Raw genomic sequence first — 19,075 nt, 5'->3', positions numbered from 1 at the left:
TTTTAATTTGAAATACATGTTATAAATCAACAGTAATATACCAAAGGTAAGCTTCTGTATTTTGCTTGTAAAGAAAGACCCATTATTCTTAACTAATTAACACCAAAGTGATATATAGAGCCATATGAACGGTACTGTATAAGAGGAAATAAAAACATTTATGTTTCTAATAGTTTCCTTTCAATGACCTTAAGTATGTTAATTTGTCTTTGATGAAGTGAGGCTGTCAAGCAAAATGGTCAACAGCCTCATTATTTATGGGATTGCATTTTCCTAGTAACAATCCTTAATCTAGATGAGGCATAACCTTGTCCATTGCAGTGCGATGCTTAGTATGTCTAGAATAATGTTGTCACTGGTGTACTGTGTGCATGGTAATATTCCTTTATGGTGGAGGAATCTGTGCGTCTGTATGTGTGCTCGTCAATGTAGACTTACAAGTGCAATATATATATGTATATATATAATATGTAGTGTGTGTGTGTGTGTGTGTGTGTGTATGTGTATATATGTGTGTGTATATATGTATATGTATGCATGCACAGATCAGCCACGTATTAGCAGAATTCTTTAAATGTTAACAAAAACTGTATCTGTACTTATTAATGCTCCATCTCTCCCACCATAAGCATTTCCACACACCTAAATGTTATTGTTCAGTATACACAGAAATAAACAACATGGTATCATTCTGAGATCATTATAAATAGCAATGCGTAGGAACCTCTGCAAATTTAAATATTTTAAATATTGCATATTACATTAGACATGCATTGCTCAATGACAGACCCTCAGGCATTACATAGTAATTCTCCTAACTATAGGTCTTAATATGTAAGGTGCAGCACAGAGCGTGTGAAGAGTTACAAGTTTCCAATGGCCCATTGAAAGGACTCTGCCTCTTAGCAGATGCCACACAACCTTAATAGGGTGAGCTAGAGAGGGAGGTGCAGCTCCCATTGTTGGTTGAGGCATGGCAGATGTCTGGCAGTGGTCCTTCTAGGATTAACTGTTTATACATCATGCTTTTGCAAGGTGGCACAATAACAGCTTAAACTCTTTTGACTGAATGCCTCTTAAATAAAAAAAACAGAGAAAAGCTTTACAAATCATAGATCAACATTAAGTACCGGTATTTAACTGGCACTAGATGATGCCTATAATTTAATAATAGGATGTAAAAATAAGCGGCAGATCATGGCTAATCTTTGAGAAAGTTGCGTTTCTAAGTTAAATATTGCTATTTTAATCTAAGCATGAATTTAATTCATGGTTGCCTGGTACATTTCAAGTACAGCCAACAGAAACTCCTTGGCTCAACATCTCAACATTTAAAAGTGTTCCTAAGTATCTATAAACCTAATCTAACAGATATGTATAGTTACTGCCACATATTCCTCTAATAACATATAGTAATAAAAATCACCTATGTCCTAAATATAGTATATAAGGTATGTCTCTAAGCTTCATATGACTACTCAGACTAAATCAGAAGGGTACGCTGGAACATTTTCTAGGGAACATTTAGGAACCAGGCTTAGGTTGTTTACTATTGCCATTCACACTGTTAAGCACATTGTAAATTGTAAATGAGCTATATAGGGGCATATTTATGAAGCAGTGAATGGGGCATTCAACAATTACTGCAGGTTAACCTTCCTGATGCACTTTAAATTACATGCTTGATTCACTTGCAGTGAATGTTTGATGGTCACAAGTTGCCTTCCGACTGTATGATATCAAATTAGATATCAGGCTACAAAAGTAAGGGCAACCAAAGAAGGTCTAATTCATCTTGTGTTGGTTCTTTGGACCATGAATGACCCACATATGTTAACTTCAGTTTTTTGTTGTATCAGTATAGATATATATCATGTTAAAGTGTTGTTGTGTGCATGTGATATATTCTCTTTAATAGAAAATGACTCGGCTTTGCACAATATAAGCTTTGGGGGTCATGGAATACTTGATACACAAGTGAAAGGTTGATTAAAGTCCTGGTCACCCCCTTGTGACATCAGACCAAGCCATTTCTTTACCAAGTGCCTCAGGCACTAAAAACCTGGTCATCTCTCAGGTGACTATAGGAAAGCCACACGTCTGCCTATGCCTAAGGCATTATATATTAGATTGGAAGCTTAAAGGGGCAAAGACTCCCTGTGTATGAATAATTCTGTATACAGATCTGCTTAGTCTGTCACAGCTAAATAAAGACATAACAATTGCTGGCTTGGTCTCCAAGGCTTTTTATCCTACTCGACAAATTGTTCCTAATTATTAAATAACAAAAAAAGCTCTCTGTAGAATTGCCTCTTTCCAAGCTGAAATTGAACTCTAAAACTCACTGAATTTTCAGCAGTTTAAATAGGAGGACTGCATAGGTTAGTTGTTACTGAATGATGCTCTCCACAAATAAGACAAAATATAAAATGCTAATTGTAGCAACAGAATCCAATCACATTTGCTTTAAAGAAAACACACAAACTTATTAAAGGGTATCCAGTCTGTCCAGTTCTTTTTCCTTTTAGCCCTTTCTTGGTTTCAGGCATTTGGTGACCTAGACAAAACAAACTATTGTCACCCCCATACCCAATAAAATGCCACAGCACACAGCATTATTCAAAAATCTATACACCTAAATACATACTCATGTACCTGCATAAATGGGCATACATAAACTCACATCTGCCTACACATATATGCACATCAGCACACATACATACACTGACACCCTAAACACGCACACAGTGGCATAGGAACAATGACCACAAAGTTCAGAATCGCAACTGAGCACCCTACACCCATTTGAGCTTATACAAAGGTAACCAGAGGGGTTCTGTCATTGGGGGCCTGAGATGTGCTGAGAGCAGATGGAGGTGCAGCAGAGGGGAAACCCAGCTCCAAATTCTACTTCAGGGCCCATAGGTCCGTCGAACATATGATACGACAGCTCCTATTCTAAATTCTACCAAAGTAACTGTAGCAGTGGAAATAAGCTTTTGAATTTTTTTAGGTAATATTCTTTTTTATTTTTAAAAAACTGGTATGTATTTTGTTTTTCCCCACAGTGTATGTGCCATTATTTACATTTGTTTAACCATTTCTTGAAATTGGTTAAGGGCTACTGTGTCTCTGAATTAATTCCCCAGGGCAAGAGGATAGTTATCTGGGGTCCAACCTTATAAAGTAGGCTTCCAGATTCCAATAAGCCCCCTTTGAAGACCATCCCAGCATAGCTGGCTTCTGGGAAAGAATGAACTTCCTGTACTTATTCTCCAGGGTGAGGGGGTGGGAAACTGGAGATTCTCCTAATAAAGGTGGCTTTCAGATTCCAATACCAGAAATTTCATTGTCAGCATAAGCTGTGGGAATGAGGCAATGTCCCTCAATATGGGATCCCCATTGGTAAGGGAGCATAGGGTTCTATTATGTACGGGTGGTCCATGGACATCTTAAATTAAGAATTTGAAGGGAATGTAATGGCAGAGATCTTAAACAGTCAGATATAACACATTAACAGTCTCTAACTGCCTCCTGCAGCAGGTTTCCAGACTCCAGCAGCACCAATAGAATGTCCTTCGTTTCTGTGCATTTACTGTAGTATATTTACTGTCTTTATGTGTAACCCTTTGGTTTCTCCGGATGAGGAGCCCCCTGAAGATGATTACAACTATCTCAGAATAGCTGGAGAAGAAATTTCTGTACTTATTGTCTATGGTAAAGAGATGGCAGACTGTGGATTTCCTTATTAAAAAGGGGGCTTTTAGATTTGAATACCGGATATATTCTCAGGATAGTTTGAATGAGTTCATATCCCTCAATATGGGATCCCCATTAGAAATAGAAGCAAAGAGTTTTATTATGGACAGGTGGTCCATGGACATCTTAAAGGATTTGAAGGGGCTCTAATGGCAGTGATCTTAAACAGTCTCACATAACAGTTTACCACTCTAATTGCCTCCTGTAGAAGGTTTCCAGTCTTAGACAACACCAATAGATTGTCTTTAGGTTCTAAACATCTCTTCTAGTATATGTAATGTCTTTATGTGCAGCCCTTTGATATTTAGGGGTAGCAGATGATTTGACACTGAATTCTCTATATTCCAAATTTTCACCTAACCACTGTATTGAAGGATATGGAATAGACCCATAAGATTTTTGTTACCTGTACATGGGCTGATCGATCACTGACATTCTAGATTTTCAGTTATCAATCTTTAAAATACTTTCAGAAGGGTTCACCTCCTGCTGCCTGGTGTATGAGCACTGTTCTGAGCCAACTTGGTTGTGATTGTAGTATCCAACAATGCCTGCTTGACATCAAGCTCATGTGTAACCTAAATTGGAAGGCTTCTGAGCAACTACCTGACTATTGAGGACTTCTTGTTATGCTCTTACAATTTTTCTTTGGATAGTGTGTTTTGAGTTTTTTTTAGATATCCTTAGTTTAACTGAAAAATTAGCACTTTTATTGTCAGATCAAAACCTGCAGTTACTGAGAAACAAAGCAATTTTCTTTTTCCTGCAGCTGCGAAATCAAGTGCCTTAGCTGAGTTAATGCTTTTCATTTCTTTTGCATGTGTCAGCATTAATAGAGGGAAGCTTCAATGCAGACTACCATGTGAAGATGGTGCTGAGTAGTCTAGATTCTATTCTGTTGAAAGCGTTTTGCATTTTTTGGAATACCTCACAAAGGGAGACTTCAAATCAGGCTGAACTTCAAGCAAAGGTTAATGCTATTCTCTTTCGGGTTCAACCACCCACTTTGCTTTAGGTCACTGGTTGAGGCTAATGCATTACACAAGGGCTACTGCAAACTTGGCATCTACTTGATTAGGCTCCCTGCTGATCTAATACACATACCAGCTCCCTTGCCAAGTCAAATAACACATTTAGTGAATTGGAAATCAGATTTAAGTGGGCTAGCACAATGCAGCTTACCCTCTTATCTTTTACTGAATTCTTTGCTTTGAATTGAAGACTGTGAAAACGCCTCTTGTTAAAAGGACTTAATCTTCATTTTTGCTGTACATTATTTGGAAACAGGTCAATTGAATGTTGGAGCTACTAACTCTGCCTAGCCATGAAAAATACAGTGGATAAGTTATTGCAGGGACTAAATTAGGAGTTTAGTAAAAGGGAGATCTTTACCTTGAAACATTTTGTATAATTTTTCTATCTACGTGAATCTATATTTAGGTGCAGAGCAAATTTTCAGGTGAATAGTTCTTGAACAGCTGTTACTTGTACTTCTCAACTAAAAAAATGACCACAGATTGTGTGAAAATGACTGGCCAGTTCTGTAACATCATTATCCATCATTGCCCAAATGATACAGTGATTTCTGAAAGAGACACCTGCCCTGCTTAATGATCTCCATATATAACCATTTCTTTCCCTCCTCCAATCCATCTACATATATTTTCTTCCATTTATCATGCAACAACCACCAGTAGCTCTTCTTTGTCTTATACTTTACATAAGAAAAATTAGAGATGTCTTTTTACTGCTTTAAAACTGATGCACTTTCTCTGACTTATTCACAAGTGTCATGACTTTTTTAGTGTTCTAATTCCAGATTTTCCTGAAAACTGTTCTTGGTACTTCATTTGGCAATGTCTGTGCCCCTGCTGGGGAGATTTATCCTCTCCTTTTGACCTACTGACCGTTTTCACCAGGCCTTATGTACTGATAACAGGAGGTAAGAGGAAACGTTCCAAAGAGGACAACTGTTCTGGTGATTAATGAGCTTAAAGCAGAACTTTAGTTTCACAAACAAAATTGCCAGCAGGCAGGATTTTTATTGCCGAATATACAGGCAATGTCCCTCCTGCAATAAAACACATTTACCTACCCATTTGCAAACTTTTCTTAAAGTATTTATTAGGTGTAGGATGCCAGGATATGCTGGGCATTCTGGCATCCCCTGGAAATCATAGTTACATTATTCTGGCCCAGCCAATCAAAATGGCCACAGTGTGGGAACCCAGAAGAAGACCAGGTGAAGATGGCAGTTTCCATGCTGGAGCAAGCACAGGTGAGTGTGTTTAAAAAATTGTAATCAGGCAGGTGAGTTTTGCAGGCAATGTCTTCTGGAATTTTTTTATTGTTCAGGTTTATTTCCACTTTAATAAGCCTGGATGTTATCTCACTTTGGAGATATTTCCTTTCAATTTCTATTGTGTCTCTGAGACAGGAATTTAAGCAAAATTTCTCAGTGGGGCACATCACAAAACGCAATATGGAAATCAAAGATCTCATAATAAACACAAAAAAAAAGTTTTGGTTAGGGTATGAAATAGTAACAATCTTTGGTAATACTACAGTATTTACTAAAAAAGACGGTAACCATCTAAGCTCTGAAAATGAGATGGAATGAATAATTTGAAAGAACATTTTTAAATGAAATGTTCTAATATAACTCTAGGCTGAACAATGCATACAGTGATTTTCTACTTAGCCATCTGTCAGTTAGTCACAAACTTGTTAACTCAGTGTGGTACTGCCAACAACCAGACCTAACTGTCTTTGTGCCCTTTACATAATATGAGTTAAATAATGTATTGTGAGCTCTTCATCGTCTGTTGTGGGAATTCTTTGAGTATTTCCATTTGATGAGTATTTCCACTTGATGTAGAATATAGTTTAATATGTGATTCTTCACTTTTTTCTGTAATTGAGTTTCCAAATTGAGAAGGATATGTATTTGTTCATTTCAATTCACTGCAGAGGTCATTCAGCTGTCATTAGATTTCATCACATTCCTGAAAGTAACCCGATAACTACAGAGTTGTATGTCTGATTACAAGCTAATGACTGTAAAATAGTATTCGGATTGCTCAATAACCTACAATTTTACTGTACACCTATTTGAATATCTCCAGCACACAAGCTTTCAGATGTTTCTAAAAGATAGGATCAAATCAGCGGGAATCACCAGATGACTTAAGAAATCCTCTAAATGGATCAACCTACTTGACTTTCATGAGTATAAAGAAGCCATATAATGATACTCTCATGTATAAAGTATACATACAAGCTGGAACCAAATGTGCCATTGGTATAATAAGGAAGAAAAGAAAATGACAAAATGCTCTGTAAAAAAAGTGTTCCAAAAAATGTCATTATGGATATCGAAATTGGGTCTAGGAGCATACTTTCATTCTTCTGTGTCTGGTGTAAAATGATGTCATGATAGTCTGCAGAATAAAGTCATTATAGCATAGCTGCACTTCAACCTTTTTCCTGTCCATGATAAACATGGGAATAATATGTGCAGGTCTTGAATTCGCTACCTAAGTTAGTTTGAGTCTAACAATGGGTGTGTTAATGGCTGCACCCATTAAAGCAGTCTGGCCTCATGACACGCAATGCCTTAGAAAATTAAGTGTGCTGTAGTTAGGGTTAATATCTACTTTAGTCATACAAAAAGACACCTTGTTAGTAAAGAATGAAGTCTGTGTGGTGTTTATTGCCCAAGGTAAATACAAAATAACATTTTGTTCATTTTCATGGCAATCTTTACAGTAGCCTTTGTTTTAATGGCATTTTTCCTTGCAACAATCAAAATCTGAAAATGCCCCACCAGACAAAATAGATACACATCAGGAAAGTATACAAATGTAAAGTTACAAGATGTTATAGCAATAAAAATTATCAATAAAGTGGATTTCATCACCTTTCTTCATGTATTTTGGAAGGGTTAAAAGCTTAAAAATGCAAAGATATCCTTTCCTACATGCTAAGATTATTTTTTTTAATCATTGATCCTCATAATTAATAATCAGAATAATCTCTCCTTCCACAACATATATCATTTTGCAAAATGTATTATTTAAAAAATTTGTTTTGGGTCAAAGTTGAATAATATTTTTGATTTTTGTAAAATGTTTTGAACCTAATTTTGGCATCTTTAGTCACAAAATTAAAATCATTTCACATTAAAGCCAGGTCCTGAGGTTACTAGATTTTAGTACAAAGGTTTTATTTGATACATCTGTCCAACAGGTTAATATCAATTTGTTGAATTTGGGAATCATACATTAATCAAGCTTACAAAAGCATGGAAGGCACCCTAAAGGCCGTGTAAGGCATGCTAAATTGCCCTTGTACTTAATATCAATGGGTATTATTTAAGCATGGGTGTCATTCAAACATATTCTGTATGTGCAACATTCATTGAATCATAAATTGCATGAATGGTACAGAAAAGCAAATCCCGTTTGGAGAAATTTTGCAAATTTTGACATATGTTTTTGCTAAGTGATTGTTTGAAAATCAGCCAAAACCACTTTAATAAATAGTGAGAATGTGAAAAATATAATTTTGCTTTGAAAGTAAATGAATGTGTGGCCAATGTGCTACTGAAACTTTGAAAATTAGAATAAATAACACATAGACAGCTTTATAGGTTTACACTACACAAAATTTCACAAACATTAAAATAAAGAAGCAAATATTTGCAAGTATGATTTGACTAATCTCTTCGTAAGTTCTCATTACTTGGTACAGTACCCTCAACCAGGGTTCATCCAGGGGTTCCTTGAGCCATGAGCAATTTTTGACTCTCAAGTCACTTTACCAGAAACAAATGATCATCTGCAAGAGTGACATTCTTCCCACTGGCCACCACTCTAATGTACTGTGGGTTGTGGATATAATATTTATAGCAGGGGTTCCCTAACAATTCAAAAGTTATTTCAAAGGTTTCCTCATGTTTGAAAGGTTGAGAATGGCAGACTTAGTACACTCCTAAGCTTTACTATACATTCCATTGCTGAAAGCATGCTGGCAATGGCCCAACTTAATGTGAAACATTAAATAAAAAATCACCAAGAGGTAGATGTTTTTGGCAGAGGAGACATGCAAAAAAAACTTTTCACTTGGCTCCAGGTGGCCATTCAATGTAGACCCTATCTCCATTCTCACCACCGCTAGAAACAGACCTAAATGGCCAATGTAAGTCTAGTTCTAGTTTCTAGTTCTAGTTAAATGATTAGTGTCTACCAAATGGCCAAATAGATCATGGTAGACCTGGAGTCAAAAGTGAACATGGTGGCTTCAGGGATATAACCGTGACCTTTCATCACTGCAGGGCCATTATTCAGAACTATGATGTGCATACCTATAGCAAAAGTTCACCACCAACCAACAACTTTCACTCTGCTTTAAAAGATTTTTGGAGAAGAAGTCAATTATATTTAAATAAACATTTTTAAATGTTTGTATTTGATAGGGGTTTATTTTGGAGTAGTAATAAAGTTTTATATTTCAATAAATGTTTCACTTTAAAACATAGAAAAGCAAAGTGATCCATTGAGTTGGTGGGGTGATAGACCCATATATACCAATCATGGTAATTTAATCATTGTTGTTTAACTTTCTTCCTTGTCTGTCTATTGATCTATTGATCTATATGTCTATACACTTGCACAGCAGAACAAATGAGTTAATTAAGTATGTTTGTGTTCACAGTTTCCTGAGCATTCATTATCAAAGCATTACAAAGCTTTAAAGTTATAAAAGTGAACTTGAAGTAACATCATTACAAAACATATATCATACTACCTTCTAGTGTCAGATACCTGTTTCCTTTGTAAATGATTTGGTTTTATGTACAGACAACGTCCTCACTACTGTAGTGGTTGGAAAATGAATACACAGTACACAGCAGAGGACCTGGCATCTGACACCTTCGAAAGTTGTCTAATGTAAAGAATTTTTTAGCAAACATTTAAAACAAATTAGGATTAATATCAAAGTAGGTGTATATAATAAACTCTTTTGTTACAGTGACTATTTTTAAATGGTAGCTGGTCATAGATTTGCTTGAAGCCACGCATTACTAAACATGTGCAAGAGCTATGGTTAAACAACCAAAATTTTAATCATAGTAGATTCTGCAAGTCTGAACTCCTAATATTTTTTTCCCCTTTTTGACACTATCCGGTAGTAGCAACATATCCATTCTGGAAATATTTACATCCTTACATGCTTTGAACAGAATTGCAAGTGTAGTATACTAGTTTCATAAACTGCAGTGGAATTTAAATTTTCTTTACACTGCTTGATAAATCAGGCCTTTTTAATATTCTGTACACTGCCGAAATTCAAGTTAAACCATGGAGATTCTGCTGGAATGCATAAATGAGTCTTAATTGCATGTACAAAAAGCCAGATCCCTGAATTAGTGTGGATTAAAACATCATTTCACAGCCAAACAGAAACATGTTCCCAATCGCTGCACTTGAATTATTGTTATGTAGCTTGGGGCCTGTATTAAAATCACTGAATAATTGCAATCAGATTACTATAATCAAGTACTGGAACAGTAATTATAGGTTACAATCAGTTTAAGCTGCCCTGGAAGTCCAATATACTGATCATATGCATATTAAAAGTTTATGTTAGTGATAAAATTAATGAACAGGATTATAAGCTCCTGTCTGTGAGATATGTTACACATGTCTCACTCTACACAATTTGCCATTTGCATAGACAGGGCATCTAATGTGTTTACACGTTTTAAAGCTCCTGTACAACCAATCAATTTCTAGAAGCGTTGAAGTAGGACATCAGTGAATCACCTGAATATAATTACATTTCTCCTTAACCCATTATTTACTACCCTCCGAGTTAATAATGTGTGAAAATAGGCATTCTTAACCTCAGCTATCTTCTAATACACATTTTCATGAAGCACTAATGTGTACAGTATATGTCTGCTTTAAATAATAATCTAGGGAACCTATTACTAGACAAAACACAAAACAAGCAGGAGCAATGTATTTCCTAATTGTAGGTATATTATAGTAAGTATGGTAAAGTGTTATAATTAAACCTTAGATATTTATTCATTTTTAACACATGCACACAATGGAGCAGATGAACAAATATCTACAGCAGTAGAATTCCCAACAGTCTGGTTTTATTGATTATATTGAGCCTTTTCTAATAATTTTAATGTTTGATTTTATCTAGGCTGATTTATTGAACAAGTTGAAAATCAACATAAATTTTGTTAAATTTTTTCTTTAAAATGTGTAGTTACATATACAGAAATTTATTTTTCATGCAAGAATTTAGGGTATTGGCTTCTTTAGTAAATCAGTTTCCGTATTTGTGCGACAACAGAATTACACTTTTTAAGACACATTTGACAAATTTGTTAAATGCTTTTTAACACATTCTGCAAGTTTTGACATGTACATGTAATCTAACGCATACCATTACTGGGTAACATGACATAGCCAGAGGACAGCTACTGGTCAGTGATACACAAAGAGTTATAGAAATGAAAAGGTCTGTGTTCATATTAAACATTTGAGGTTGTAGTAGAATGTGACCACATGCTGAAGAAGACCTAAACTCACAGTAATCACAATAAAAATAATACAAAGTAACAAGTACACAATCATTTATACTTATTTATTTGTAATTTTTAATGCGTTTAGTTAGAAAAAGTGTTAATTTATTGAACCTTTATAAAGACTGACAGAGTTTTTTTTACATTTTTTTAGATGAACAGTGTTTGCACTTGTTGTCTTAACACAATGGGGTGTCTACAAATGAAGACATTCTCAACAGAGCATGCCTTGTAGCCAATATGGTATTAATAATGAATGAACACATATTTTAAAGCAACAAGAGGAAGTAATGTATCATTAAAAAATAAAAGAAAAAAATGAAAAAATAAATTCTTGGGTTTTGCATATTTCAATGTATACAGAAGGGCCAAAACAATGTATACATGAACATTATGGGAAGAAAAGCTTTATTACTAGATTTTAGATTATATAGACTTTAAAAGGTAGCTGTTAATCATAGTGAATTTCTGCAATCATAAAAGTTGTTTAAAATGGTTACCATTAGCATCCAAACACTTCTGATTTTATTGAAGAGCATAGATAACCACAATTGAAATGTATATATATTTTTGGAATCCCTCTGTATGTATATGAGATTGACCCGAATATCTGCCTTATTGACATTCATTCACATTCACATCATAATCAACTGGCATGTCCCCTTCCACTGACAGGAAAAGGTGACTAAAGGAGTTGAGAATGTTTACTGAAACAAATGAGTGAATAATGACTTCAATTATCAAATCATGTGCAGATTAAATATATAGGTAAAAATATGCTTTTTATATTAATGGATAATGGATGATTAAAATGAAACATTATTAACTCTTTTAATAAATCAGTTGCTATGTATAATGGTGAGTGTACACCAGGAAAACATTGCCAGCTGCCATGTGTCACAATTTACAATTATCTACAGTGCAATTTGTTTGAATGGAGCTTTCCGGAGTGCTGAATTGTGTTTTGACAAGAGGTCAGTGTCCTGTAATTTTGTTACCCACCTATAATCCCTTTAGCAATATGTATCATGATTTTTTTTACCAACATATATATCAAATGTTGGAACAGGTATATATAAAAGTTGAGCCTTTTGATGAAGCCAAAAAAGTAAAACGCGTCAAGGACTTCAACTTTCAGAACTACAAGTTTGGAGGGAATGGAATGCTCTGGAATGTTTTTTTTAATGTTGTATATACAGATGTAAATTCAATAAATTATATGAATTTTAACTGTATAAAGTAAATAGAGTTGTGATACCTAAAAATCCCCCACAAAAAAACAAAAATGCAGTTGTAATTAATGTTACAGGGATTTGGTACCATTGGTGACAAGCATTGAGCACACCTGATGCCCAGGAGGAGTGTTGACAAGGAAAAGGTTTATTTGTCAAGGGGAAGCCAGTAGTGGCCCCTACCTGCAATCATTGCCGTTTGGAACCACTTTGGAACCCCCTCTTCATAATCCTTTTGGCATGCAGACTGCTATCAGCATTGCAAAATACTATATCAATAAAAGATACATAAAAGCAAAAAAAGAAATTTTGTGCAATGAATAAACATCCATGGCAAATTTTATTTGTTCACCAATTGAAGAAACTTTTTCCCATACAAGAACAGATTCTGTATAGGCTCAGTAAATGTATTTTCATGAATGTTGGGTAAATGTACACAGAACTGTAGTTTATGAATAGGGTAAAGGGATCCCATTGAACTTTAGGGGTTATATTTGTATTGGAATTACTAGTAACCTACCTAAAGAATCCTTTTCTATTATTTCCTCCAATGACATACCAGTCATATTCACCCTATTTATAATAGGAATACTGTGCAGTAGGGTAATGTAGCTGTGAATGTAACTAGACTCCTAAAATGTGAAAACCATGTTCATATTTCCTTATTTTAATTTTAAACTTCTTATACTTCAGTTTTCCTGCTTTGTTCCTAGCACAATGCTTTTTTCTGCAATGATAATGTGGAACAAAAATGTCCAATTCGTCATTGGTAAAAGGAACTAACCCCATAACCCCATCTGATGTGGTTGTTAGTGGCATATTGACAGGGTTATTGTCCCACTTTGATGGTTTTAGTTAACATTTAAAGGTCATAAACAGATTTATAGATATTCAGTTGTGGGGTTTGGGTAATTGCATAGTGGTTTAAGACCTTTAAATGATCAAATAATGTTCTCAAAATACAGATGCAAGCTAAAGTCACAGGAAGCCTTTTTGGGTAGAAGCTTAGAATTTCATTAGGTACCCTTTTGATTTTCTCGCAAACATAAAGATAGCTATTACATATTTTAAAATTCTATTTTTCACCGTATTCTTTTAGAACTTATTACTGGCTTGTATTACTATAGTGTATCTCAACCAGGTTTTCTTCAAGGGTTGTTACGAGTTCCTTGAGCCATGATCAACTTGTGACTCTCAGATCAGTTTAACAGATACCAAGGCTTTTCTTGGATATCCATCGGGGTTTTTAGACATTTTCCCCTTATCCAGCATCCACCACACTAATATACTGGGAGCTGTGGATTTAGTAATTATAGCAGGGGTTCCCTAAGACCTGAAAGTTATTTGAAGGGTTCCCTATGTTGAAAAGGTATAAGGTATAGTTAGAATGCCACAACAACTTTGTACAATGTAGAAGGAAACAAAAGCCCTGGCGACGGTTCATATGAGTTTTTTATTAAGTTGTGTTGCAAAGTAAGCATAAGTTGCTAGAGAAACTGAATAATTATCTCTACACCATGTGTCACAATAAATAATTTTAATTGGTTTAACTTCAGGGACTATTACTGGCCTAATTAGATACATGAAAATACTACAAGTATTAAGAAATATCCTGAAGGGAAAAAACATTAGTAATTCTGTCAAGTGCATTTTAAGAGAGCGCAAAGAAGCCATAGACACTTTTTAGTGAGAGATCTGAAAGGTCCTTTCAGAAACTGGTGTGATTATGTTAATAATGTTAGAGTTTTAGATAAGTCTTGAAAGTCATTCAGTAGTACTCGTGATTAAAGTGAAAAATAGGACTTAACATGAATGACCCTATAAAGAGTTAATTAGAATTCTGTAGCCATGTTCTAACACATTTTCATTTCTATTTCTTCCCTTGATTCACTATGTTTATTTTGTTATGCAGTAAGAATCAAAACACAATTAAAACTTAGCTATGAGAAGGTACATAAATTGATAAAAAATATTTAAATAAATAGAATATTATTCAGGATTCATGTGAAATAAATTTAAAATAAAAATTGCCACTGCTAGATTGGTCAAAAACAAAAGCCTTGTAATATAAATTTTGCACACAGTGTATACCTATAATAAAGGTTTACTAATATTAATAAATAAGTAAAAGCACTTCAACTCCAGGAACGGAATTGGGGCATATTTTGGCATGTTTATATCCTAGAGTAAGATTTACTGTTTTGTTTATTGGATATTTAAGTCCAGACTGGCTGATTTTTATTTTGGCCATGTTGGATCATCATAGAGAAAATGCTGCTCTGATGCAGAGCGATGTAGTCCACAACTTCAGTACTTAAATCAATACCCAGATTTTAGCTATGGATGAGAAAGTTTTTGCTATTCAAAACATATGTTATTATACCTTTCATTTTTTTTTGCTACTTGTTTTTTAACCTAGTTGGGCTTAAATACTAAACCTAAAGTTCTACAGGCCAGGGATTTTTGACTCCACCCATGAAAATCTATTAGTAGTTTAATTATTGTACATCCCTCATGTAATGTAATTGGATGTAAATTTAATTATTCATACACAAATTTTTTTCAGTCCCGGTGCATTCCCAGCGCAGTCATTAAAAACATGGAGACACATCTTGCTCATAGAAAGGGAAACTACACAACACAAAATGATTAGAAAAAGTGCAGTGCACCCCAGAGGTAAAACAAAGAGCTGCTTTAACTAGCTGCCTGAAACATTTATATATTAGAACTTTTTTTATTTTTTTTAGTAGCTTAGTTGTAATGTTTCTTATTACAGTTTTGTAATGTTTACTTAATAACAAGTTTGAATGATTTTGCATTACTAGTGCAACTCAATATACTGTTAAGTACACCAAGCATGTTGGTTCCCAATTTTCCCATGCATTTTGAAATATATTTCCTATTTTTCCATGTGGATGGTCCATGTAAAGGTTTAGTGGCTTATTCTACCAACATTTTCCGAAGAACATGATGAACAAACTCTCATGTTTTTGCCATTTGATAAAAGGAGCCACAATTCCATGCAACCATTGTACCACAGCTGCCAGTAAGTTCTGAGCTTTCCATCATCAGGCTCCATAATTTTAATGTATGTAAGTCTGTCAACCGTCTCCAGTCCTTGGTCCACATAAAACGTGAAAGGTGAATAGGGTTGCATTGACAACAGTGTAATTCACTCACTTGTGGGGTGAAGACATGCTTTTTTTTTTGTTTTACATTACAGGGTTTCTGCCCTCCCCTCCTGTTGAGTTCAGCCTGTGGATATCCTGCTGGTTATCTGATCAATCTTTAATTTAGAGTCTCATTGTAAAATTAATTTATCTGACTTCAGAGAAAAGAAACACCCACATCTCTGGTTTTGTATTGTCAGATCAGTTACCTTTACTATTTCCTTCTACTTCTTGCTAGAAACTGGTTTTACTCAGTTGTAATAATGTAGGGATGTGATAATAGGTAGTACCATCCCCCTAGTTGCTTTTATGTTGCACCTAGCATTTTTCTACCCTAGACAGAAGTATAACCCATATTCTGATTGATGTTTAACCATGGAGTGTGGCCCTCAATGAACTCAGAGGAATTATCAATGATTGGGCGGGACATTTACCTGACATTTGTCCAATTTCCATCCACAATTTGATTTTCCACAACCCGCCAATTTTTTACATGGGTTTACACTTTAACAATTTTTAAATAAACATTTCCAGAAATAATAACAAGGTTCATCATGTCAAAATTTCATGTAACCGCATTCATCCAATATGTGTTCTTTATGTGTTCAATATGTGTTTGTAACATTCTTCATACTTATGACACAGTGATTTCCCCACACATCCCCTTCTTCTCATTATACTAGAAACCTCTTTTTCCGCTAAATGAAAGGGCACACAGTTGGGGGAGAGGATCTTATCATGTGAGCTTATTGGGATCTGAAAGTGACCTTTAACAAATATCCAACCTCTCGACCTGGGGAATGAGTGCAGGGGTAAATAGTAACCCTTACACATTCCCTGAATGCATTAAAGTAAACCTCACATATCACACAATAAAAATACTTTGTTTTCACTAAAAAGTAACATTTTTATGCTATATTAATGTTCAAAGATGCTCCACAGTGTTTCCCCCATGTTCATGGAATTGTTTTGATGGTATGACACCATTTAGGTTTAGTCCAGCTATGGGTAGTAATGCTACAAAGACAATAATATTCAGCCATTATCATTACCTCCTTTGCTATGTTGCTTCATGTTTGCCCAAAAAAATGGAAATAACAGCTACTGTACTTTGAAGATCAGACTGGCATTCAAGTTGTCAGGATTGGGCTTGCTGTTGCTGATATGATGTTGGTTTCCGCTAAATGTTTGATCTGCAAATATAGTCAGGCCTGGAGCGAGAAAGGAGCATAGAGGAAGGACGGCATTACTGGGCATACGGGAAGCAGGCAGAATAGGGTTAAGTATTTAAAAAGTATTTAGTTTCGGGGATTGGGTTAAGGGATGGAGGTGAAGGAGGGGTTAGGATGGTACAGGTCAGGAATAGGAAGTGGGAAGGCAATAGCTTAGAGAGGGTGCAAGGCAAAGTTTCAGGACCACATGCCCCTTTTTTGGGAGTAGTGTTGGTTATGTTTCTGGGTTGATGCAATAGTGTTTTAACAGCGAGCAGTTCTCAAGGTCCTCAAGGGGTAGTGGTCATTGGTACAATGTAATCTTTGGGGTGGTGTCTCCATGTTTTGTGAAAGTGTTGGTTTGGGATAGCATATGTGGTAAAAGGAAGGATAACATCGTTTCCCAGTTGTGGGGATGGTTGTTGGTGGCTGGGAGCAATTAAAATTTTGGTGAACCAGACCACCTGTGTAATTGGGGTGCCTTGGAGGACCAGCAAGCAGTACTGTTAAAAGGTGAATTTTAAATAATGTTAAATTAAGGTTAATCTTTATTTTTTTTGTTATAAATTATATTTATACTGAAGTTTGTTGAAAAAGTGTTTTGGTATTTATAAATAATATTTATAAAATTGTTGTAATAAAAGGCCTATGGTCTGTGGTGATCATTGTCCGGGGGAGGTGGTGGTTGAAGTGGGTATGGAGGGTTGGTTGGAAGTCTACAGAATCTGTTTTTCTACAGTCAAGCATTAACCTATTTTGTTTCCATTGGGTGAAGATTTTAAGTGAATCATGATATATAGTTCCTCAGACAAAATAAATATGTGGCAAATTATTTATAAAAATAGATTTTTTGGCTTGCTGTACATTTTACCCACTCCTTAGCAAAACATAGATATTATAATTTATGAAGATTAGCCATAAGATTAAATAAGTAAAACCTGCAAGCTCCAAAGTAAAATATTAAAAAAAAAAATGAACAATTCTGAAAAGTGAAGAGTTTGATAACATATTAACCCTTGTGGCATCAGCCCACCCCCCAAATACTGGAGGCTGTTCATTCTGTACTGGCTTTATTAATCTCCTGTGCAGCTTACTGCAGTGGAAAGTAAAGTGGATTCACTTTACAGCATCTTGTTTGTTACAAAGTATGACAGCCTGTAAAAGGTCAAAAATAGATGAGAGGAGCAATCAAACAACATTTCTCATATGGTCATCATCTTATAATCAGTGGTCTTAACCACTGAGCCACAGCACATAATCTCTTTCTGGCTTCTTTACGATAAGCAAGTTATATTGATGAACTTCAAACAAGACACATTGAAATTGACCTTTCAGTGAACCCATCCACATTCAGCTTTGTGTTGCAAAATGACTAAGTAGGCTTATATTTGCAGTTCAGGTAAAGGTCACCACCGGATAATAAACAAGTCATGGTGTGCCATTATGATGTAGTCACGTTATTGTACTTTCTTTTGAGCTGTACTCTGCACCTGTGACTTGCTTCAACTTTAATGGAAATCACAAGTTGCTGCAATATGCCATGCCATAAAAATTGCTCAAATAAAGCAAGAAATCTGCCACTTTAATGAAGCTTACATTTGTAGGTGAGGCTACTGCAACAGATTTCTTGTTCATGAAACAAAATCCTTTTCTCTGCAAGTAAGTAAATACTTTATCACCCATCATTATGTAAAACCATAATAAAATTAATGCATAGTTCATATTTTCTTCATTTATGAAAGTTTATTGAATAGTATATTTTTGTCAGATTATCCTAATATTGCATGCTGAAAGTTTTCAGTTTTTCTCCTATTACGTTCTAGCCTCCTAGAGCTATCACAGTAGTGTCTCATATCTTATAGGAAGGTTTAAAAGGAAGTTTTGTTAAGGAAGCTTTGCTAATTTAGCTAGCTTTTAGTACTTTGGAGAACGTTTGCTATGTACTAAATATATTTAAAAATAACAAGGATTGGAGATAATAAAAAGTGACCCAAAACTAATATTTTTTTCTCTAAAAGCAATGTACAGGTACAATTTCTGTTACCGTGCCTCTGGTGCTCCTGCAGCATCCTTTTGTTCATTTTCCACTCACATTGG

The sequence above is a fragment of the Pyxicephalus adspersus genome, chromosome 6, assembly GCF_032062135.1.
Source record: "Pyxicephalus adspersus chromosome 6, UCB_Pads_2.0, whole genome shotgun sequence".
Taxonomy (NCBI): domain Eukaryota; kingdom Metazoa; phylum Chordata; class Amphibia; order Anura; family Pyxicephalidae; genus Pyxicephalus; species Pyxicephalus adspersus.
The sequence above is the reverse complement of the archived record's forward strand: the minus strand, read 5'-3'. Positions refer to the sequence as shown.